Genomic DNA, 9157 nt, shown 5'->3' on the forward strand with positions numbered 1-9157 from the left:
CTTAAAAAAAAAAAAAAAAAGGCATAAGTAAATTTTGAAATTAAGAAGCTCAGAATCCATTTTTGTGAATTCAAAACCAGTTAATTAAAGGATTTAACCAGCACAAAATTTAAACCCAACTCTTTCCACATCTGTATAACTACCTCAGTCATGGTTTATCCTATCAATCTTTAGAGACCTTAGGTTTGGCTGAGACTTGCTTTGACTTTCCTCTCACACCTATCTCATTGTCCCTGTTTCACTTAGTATATCCTACATCCTCTTCAGAAAGATGTTTGTGAAGTTCCTCTGGATGCCACTTGCTTTCTTTCACCTCTCTGCCAATAACAAAAAATATGGATGTCTAAGGATGTTTCCTTCACTGCAACTTTGGACTGTGAAGTGTTCTGGTTTTTATATTTCTGTCAAACAACATATTTTCCATTGAAGATGCTTACGTTTCCTTAATCCTCAAATYAACAGCTTTATAGCACTTAACTGCATGTTTGAACGAGTAGAAGCAAGTCAGTGARTGCTGAGGTTTTGCATGTACTTCCCTATGGTCCCTAAGCTTCCTTTCAATGGAGAAAYGAAACCAACAGTAGCCTAAAGGAAAACACAATCAAAAAAYAACAACAAACAAAGAATAACTACARAATTCCCCAAATAAGRWGGCTTTCATTGTCACAAGCCATAAAGAAAGAGCAAAGCTGAATGAATCTCACTCATCAGTTTCTTAGCTGTGAAATAATCTGTCTACACGCAGGACACTAAATTCTTAAAACAATAAATATTGCAGAGCATAATACCTTGTTTCAATAGCTCCAATCAAGTAAGAATCTATCTTCACAGTATGCACAGGCTTCACAAACATGTGAGGATCATTGTTATTTATTCCTATACTATGTATGCTACAGCAAGTACACTTGGTCTGGATGAACTAGAAAAAAAAATACCTGACCCACTTAAATTCATTCATAATTCAAAAGTGGCAAATTAGAAAGAGGAACCTCTTGGAATTTACTGTACATGTACACTGCTTCTTTTACCAACACAGTTGCATAGCTTGAGATTTTTAAATAAAGATAACRTATTTGTCCAGGCATTTCATAATAAACTATGTGTCATAGTTAATCTTCTCAGGTATATAAGAAAATAATAAATTCTGCATCACTAAGAATATCTGGTAAGAAGAAACATCTAGTTTCTCCATTTCAMTTAGTATATCCTATATCCTCTTCAGAAAGATGTTTGTGAAGAAAGATGTTTTTGTGAAGTATGGCAAGAAGAAACATCTAATTTCTTCTTAGCAATATTACTCAATACTATGCAGAATGGAGCTATTTCCTTTACACTTTAATTAACATCTCACTTAAAAGAAAGTACTTATGTAAGGATAGGTAGCATAGTACTAACTCCTCAAAAGTCAATAGCCCACAGGAGGATGGAGAAAGAAGTCCTGTCCATTAAGACCCATCTCTCCCACCAGAGGACAGGACCTGGACATTAACTCGTTCAATTTGGGCAAATCAGCAAGTGGGCRAGTTAAACACTGATGTGACACTGCAAATTGCTCACAGCTCCTTATGTTTTGCTCATGAACAAATGTGTTCTTGTCTTTGTCTCTGCACACAACTTGTTCCTATAAAACTACCGTTCTTGTAATAGGACTTGGGGAAGAGAGATCAAGCCCCTTAGCTTTCCCAGACTAATATTCAAAATGAGAAAGGACAGGAAAGTCAGAAGTAGCAAAAAAAAAAAAAAAAAATAGGACTTGGGGAAGAGAGATCAAGCCCCTTAGCTTTCCCAGACTAATATTCAAAATGAGAAAGGACAGGAAAGTCAGAAGTAGCAAAAAAAAAAAAAAAAAAAAAAAAAAAAAAAAAAAAAAAAAAAAACCACACTCACTTCGCCGCACAAATGCAGTCTGTGGAATTCACTACGGCAGGATGTCAGCAACTGAAATACTACAGTTAGTTTTACTACTTACACAATACGCATTTTTATGCAAGAAAAAGCTAATCAGAATCCATGCTACAGAATTTAAAATCTAAGGGATGAGAAGGTAAACTTTCTTTACTTTCATATTGCAATGRCAGGTGCACTACTTAGTGAAAGAGAGCTGTTCACCCTAACGTGCCACACGCAAGTCATCTTCCCACGTTGTTACTAGATCAGTGGTTTGAATAGGGGCAGTAGTTCCTGTCACTGTGATTCACAGCTCTTCAAAGACACAGCATTCTAATAAACTGCAATTCACAAATGTTTGTTCCTAAAAAATTGCTTTGATTTCCACTAGTGTCTGTTCCATACAACAATTTTACTAGCATATTGAGAACAGTACATTCCTAATGCTTTTTTATTAAACTGTCCTTTACCCAAAAGAAATGAAAGTAACATTGCAATAATACACTATGTGGCACTAATGCAATTATCAGCTTGAGAAGCAGCAACATAAGGAATCAAAACTTTTTAGAAAGATACATTATTTTGTTTATGTGTATCATTAAAAAAAACTAACTTCCTGCATCATTTAACAAAATGACTTAGAACTTCACTACTCTCCTTCTTACTACTTTCTTTAARTTAAAAAATCAAAGTGTCAAAAATTATGGTTTAAATTATCTTTATTGTCTTCAATGCACTATAATTTTAGTTTAGATGATTTTATAGTCCTGAACAGAACTATAGTTTGTGCTAGGTTTCCTCTCTCTACTTACAYAATTTTTCTCAGGTACAGATCACACATTTCCCCAGCCTTCTCCTTCTACTTCAGTTCTGATTTATTCCTCGGGATAGCTTTGTTTAGTAGCAGGCAGGCAGCCATTTCTGATTCTTTACTCTCTTTATCTCCCATTCTCAACCATATTCAGTCTTTGCAGATATAAAGCAAGCTGCTTAGGTGAGTTGAGACAGTATTCACAATATCTTTCTGCCTCCCCCCAATCCCAATAACAATAATAATCATCAGAGACAAGGTGTCCTTGTTCATTCCTCCCTACCAGAACATTCAGGATTGACAACTCTATATAGAGTTGCTCAGTTAATCACATATGCTCTGTTGGAAATTATTACCTTTATTACAAAGCTGTGTATAGATAGAACTAAATGCTCATCTTTGCAATAAAGAATGTGCTCTTGTGTAAAATAATTACTCCATTATCAGATGTGCTTTAAGTATTGTGAAGCTGCTAGTCATTTTTCTTTTTCTGTGAGGATTATAAGAAAGAACCTGAATTTTCAAAGTGCAGAATTTAAGACTATCAATTATTTCCTTTGTGGGTCCCTCCCTTTCCAAAAGAAAATAATCTCCTCCAAAGAAGGTGTCATTCTGATGACAACAGAGAGAGTATAATATCACACATTCACTTAGAACGTTAGACCTCGTTCAAAGCCCAAAAATTCAAAGTACGTGGAAAATATCTTATTAACATTGAAGAGCTGTTCATCAGATCCCTTGAAGACAACTTCTCCCCTGTTAAGGCTCTGCTAATAGTTGTCAAAGCCCTTAAAAGTTTTGACAYCCTGGTTCCTGTTACAGCAGCTCTCAGAGTAAAACTTGCACAGTTTTTCTGCTCATCATTACTGGCTATATTCAGTATACTTGAGAAGCATGTTCAATGAAGCTTAACTTTTGGCTACTTACTTTATTTTGTTAAAATGACAAGCGTTATAGGGACTGTGCTGAGAGTAATACCAAACCAAATTCACAGTCCTTCTAGTATACACAGATTTTTGAAGCCAAAGAGTTTCCCTGTGCATTGTAATTCATATGATGATAAAGTTTTAAAGAAATGACTGTTGCATGATTACCATTTCCTGCAAAAGATGACCATTAAAATGACTTAAAGTTCTGAATATTATATGTACCTGAATTCATTTACATCTGCAGAATCATCAGACAATTCTTTGATTCATTACAACAGTTCTGAGAACTGGTAGGCTAAACAAGATATCCCTGCCAGGTGCCATCTTTTATAAAATAAGGCATCACAGAAACAAGTCAAGAAAAAATACAATTAAGACGCTTACAAGCACCAAGCAGAAACAGAAGAGAAATAAATATTGCAGGACAAGACTGCACAGAACAGGAAATTTGAGCAGGCAAAATAACACATCTTACAGTACAGCAGATAAAGGAAAGAATATAACAWATGCAAGATATCAGGGAAGAATCAAGCCAAATCCAAACCCCTCCCCCAAAATTAATTTGATTTTTTTTTAATCTAGAACCATCATTTTAAATGTTGATTGAATTATAAGTGGAAGCTGAACTGGAAGCTAAACAAGAATYACAGCTGAAAACAGAACTGCACTAGAAACTAGAGGGTACCCTAGAGGGTAAAAAAGTTCTAATCAAGATCAGCCAAAAAAACCACAGAGGAAACCTGCAGTCCTCTCTGCTCACAGGCAACAAGCAGGAATAATTCAGCCCACATAAACCACTGCTGAAATACTTTTTCTGCTTATGCCTAAAGAAAGGAATTAAAGAGGTACCCAGCATTTTTCACAAGGGATTGATTTTGTCTTTACTATGGTCAATGCGTTCTTCAGTAGTATTGCCACAAGCTCTCCCCACAACTGTCAGACCCAAAGCAGCATTATAGAAATGCAGACAAAATTGAGGGAAAATAGGTAATATCAACTGAATAAGCAAAGCTGTAAAAGCAGCGACAGCTATAGTATTCATCCACCTATTTCTGCTTCTGAAATATGCCTGTTGATCTTGCCAGTACAGTGAAATAGTCCATGGTAACACGGCTGGACTGTTTTCCGTTCTTGCATTTCCTGGTACTGCACAGTACTATAGTGCTGATATCACACTAAAGCGTGAAACTACCTTCAGCAGGAAACTCCCATGTTTTGGAGCAAGGGGTCTTCCTGTACGCATTGGCTCTAGTGTTCTCTCAACAGGCACCGTTACTCTGAAGGATGCACCAGGATTTTGATTTGAGAAGAATGCAGTCTGCTCCTCCACCTCATTAATGTCAATCTTCTCTACAATAAATAAGCTCAGTAGCTGGTCTCCGCTGGMATCTCCTGGATGATTTATGTCATCAGCTTGCAATAAGTTGTGCTGAAGTTCCCCTGTCCTAGATTCACTCCAGCATTGTAACTAGTTTGGTGACTTCTTTCCAGTATTTCAAATCCATTATTCAGCAAGCCAATGCTGATGATGCACTTTCAGCCAGGTTGCTTTCATCTTTCATTTTATTAAATGCAAATTGGATTTGAAAATGAAGGTGGACAGTGCTGTAATCATACTGGCAGGTAACAGTGTTATTCTGCTGTCAACTGAATTCAGTCTAATAGATCATGGCACAAGAAAGAAATTGTATCAATGACTTTGCTTTACTTGTATTTAAATATTACTTCAAACCTATACTGTCACAGGGGACAAAAAGTGAGCATAAGTTGCAAACATAGCATTCTTATTTTACAACCTTTCTCTTTTCTCTTTCTCCTGCTCCTTAGCAAATCCAMGGAGAGTTCTTACAGAGAGAAATGCACCATTTCCAGAAAGCTAGCAGGGTGATAATAAACTACATAGYACCTATGCCACAGGGCTGGATATTGTATTAATTAATTAGTTTATCTAGAACAGTAAAATGTTAAGAGCATGCTACACACATGAATACTCTGAGTTCTACATGGTTAAACATATATCACTAGAAAGTACTACATACAGTCACATGCCATTAATACTGATTTGCTCATCCATATGTTATTACAAATAACATGCTTATTTGCTTTTATCGAAGTAACTATTAATAATTAATTATATTAATCCTTTCTGAAATATAGATGAGCATATCCTCAATACAAAATATGAGCCAACTATGGCAGAGCTGAAGAAATTTCTCCCACATCTCGCTGACGGAAGCCCTGTTAGGTATATAACAGGGTTTCAAGAAGTGCCTATTCTGAGACTTTGTGCCTCAAATAAGTTAAAAGTTGCTATTTCTTTCTCATTTTTAAAACACAAATAATTCATTAAGTTGCCATTGTGCCCATTATCAGGTGTTTTTACAGAAGTCCAGTTCCCAGAATCCTGTGATCATATGAAAAACTTGAAAAACTGTAAGTACCTTTATTACTTATATCTTTGATAGAAATTCTAGAAAAGTTTTCAGACGCTCAGGGAGAAATATTTATATCTATCTGGTAATATTTTTAACTTCTGAAATATGAACGTGTGCTAAACAATTTTTTAAACTATTTTGATGAGGTCTGGTCTGTGGATTGGGCAGTGATAATTTTTCCTAACATTTTAATATTAAGGAACACATCACTGATCAGTATTTTTTTGTTATTAATATGAAAACATGATGAGGCTCTAGTCACGTAGGGTAGTAGATAAATAGTTGATTGTATTTTCTGCAATGGGGTGATTACAAGAAGGAAGGCAGTGCAGCTACAATCCCTCCAGAGAACAGATTAAATCCTCTGAAATGCCTTGGAACATGACACAAGATTTAGCATTGTCATAGAGGGAAAACCCTTTCTTTTCTTTCAGTGGTTGCATTTTAATAACAAGTGGCAATGCAGTAAATAAAACTCTGGCAAACAAGAGGACGAGGTTACTGCATCCATCTGTTCACTTCCCCTTCAGCTCCAGAAGCCAAATCTCCTTTGCTAAACTCAGTCATCYTCAGCAATTGTCCCAGCTGAGCAGCAGTCTCAAGCTGAGCTCCTGTGTTGTGCATTTCAGCCATTTTTCTTACTGAGAGTTTAAAGGGAAAAGTCCAATTGGAAAAACAGCAAAAGCAGGACTGTGTAATCTGCTCTGGAGCTCCAGACTGCACAACACTGTGAGGATAGGAGTGTTAAACATCTGGCCCGAGGTCTCACGAGAGGTGCCCAAAGGCTCAGGTACAGCAGCAGAATCATTCCCAACATGTTTCATTTATTCTGTACTTCCTTGCAAGCACCAAAGTCTATTGTCAAGTATCTAATTGTCTAATTTTGATTGCAGCAAGCAGCTTTCTTACTGCTAAAGAGTTATAATTTTGTGCACTTGCACTTACAGCAAATGCTGTCAGAAATAGAAATGAACAAGCAGGAGAAATACTTAAATCCTGCCACTAGCTCAATTAAATGAAAAAGCAGAAGGGAGTAAACAATCCTGTTGGCACAAATAGAAAGAGAATTCAGCCTTTTGTCCTGTGTATGTGCTAGCCAAGACATAAAATTCAGCAGCACAGCCTACTCACGCTACAGTCTCGCCATACCCAAGGGGGTTCAGAGCCAGCTGCTCCCACATGCCAGGCCACTGACTCCTCCAATCCTCTGTACAAGCTCCCTGAGAAAACTGAAATCAGATTTCCTCCATCTGCTCAAAAAAGGTTCAACAAGTTGACAAAAAGTCAGCACAAAGCCAAGTCCCCTAAATTGGCCTTGGACTCAAATATTTTTACACCTCCAAAAGCTGAATAAGCACGTCAAAATGCTCTCTCACATTCTCACACATGTGTACATTTAASAGAGTCCCGAGAAAGCCTGGACTTGGGCACTTCATAGTTCAAGGCTCTTGATTGCTTCAGATGGAAGTGAGGAAGTAATAGAAAGCAGTTGTCCACTGAATTTTTCTACAGATTTTCAACTCGGGGCTCGAAGTAAAAGATGCAGATGAAAGGACAAGGTTCTGAGCCACTGAAAATGCCAATAAGAATAATATAGCCACATTTCTTCATATAAACAAACACATTGTCACATACTTTCACATAAAAATTCTAATCCTTTTTATTGTACATTGGTATTTTCTCAGAAATGCTTATGTGTAACTAACAATAAACTTTTCCTTTTAAGCGAGCGTACACACACATACACTTTCACTTGAAAAAAAGAAAAGTCTAACTCACTTGAACCAATTCTTCAGTTTTCTCTATTCTGAGTAGGCCACAGAAAAAAAAAATAAGAAAGTGTGCTGTGTCCACTAAATTATATACATATATGATAAGCTGTCTGTCAGGTTTTATATACTTCATATCTCTTAGAGAGCATCTCAGTGCTCCAGTGTAACAAGAAAGCTCCTCAAGAATGTCTCTTACAAGGCCTCTAGCACTGTGTACTCTGAAAGATGAGGGTTCTTTTTTAAATAATACAAATACTTAAACACACTTTAATACCATAGCTCACTCCAAGCTCACAATCCCTTTAGTGTGTCAGTGATTTCTTTTTCCCATAGACACACTCCAGTGCTAGAGACTGACCTAATGAGAATTTCCTACAGTCCCAACTGATTTATGGCAGAGTTCTGCTGTGACTTAAATCATGAGCCTGCAGCAGAGGGCACTGTGAAAACACGGTATATGCTCTAGCCRTGCAAAACAGCTGAGAAGGGAGAAGGGACACCCCCCACAGGGGACCTGTGCTTCTACTCTCTGCTGCCTCTCTCATTTCCCTCCTGGAAAGGTGATCAGTGCTTCTTCCTCTGGGTAGACATCCAAAAGGGAAGTTACTCCATCCCACTTGTGCTCATAACAAGAGCCAGGGCCAACCGAGTCTTACTGTGTGATTGCTGCAGATGAGACCTCCTTTCAARTGGAATCTCTAATAGGTTTAGTTAATGACTAGCAAAGACAACCCACTCTGCAGGCACYGCAGCTGACAGTATTGCTGAGAAGACAGTCAATAAACTAGGAGTTTGGGAGATACGCTATCCATCRGCCACGAATGACGCACTCTAGTACCCCTGGACACCCATGGATATGCCTAGTGCACGTCTGCTTGCAGCTTTGCTGGCTTAACTTTCAAAAGATCCCTGGGAGAAACAGTGCCTTTCACAAACGGGTTTTGTAATCAGTTATTTTCATTTGGAAACTGAAGCAAGCTCTTCTGTTCTTCTTTCATATTCTGCACTTTCAGATATTCCCAAATACCCTACATAAAGGGGCTAAGCCTGCAGAACTGAGGAAGTGAATATTTACAGCAGTGCTCAACAGCCAGTGTCTCTCAATCTATCAACAGCTCCTTGCAGAAGAAAGCAACTCAGTCTTTCTCCCTCTGCACAACATTAAAGAATAATTTTAGAAAGCAAATGAACCATTACAGAGCTATTAAAATATTTAAATAATCCATAAGTCACAGCAAAACGGCACAATAAGGAATGCTCAATGTTATTAGAAAAGTCAGTTATGTGTGGACAAACGCTGGCTAACAAGTGAGAAAAATGTTT

This window comes from Rhea americana, unplaced genomic scaffold (genome assembly GCF_003343005.1).
Source record: "Rhea americana isolate MKP2758 unplaced genomic scaffold, rheAme1 scaffold_136, whole genome shotgun sequence".
Classification (NCBI taxonomy): Eukaryota; Metazoa; Chordata; class Aves; order Rheiformes; family Rheidae; genus Rhea; species Rhea americana.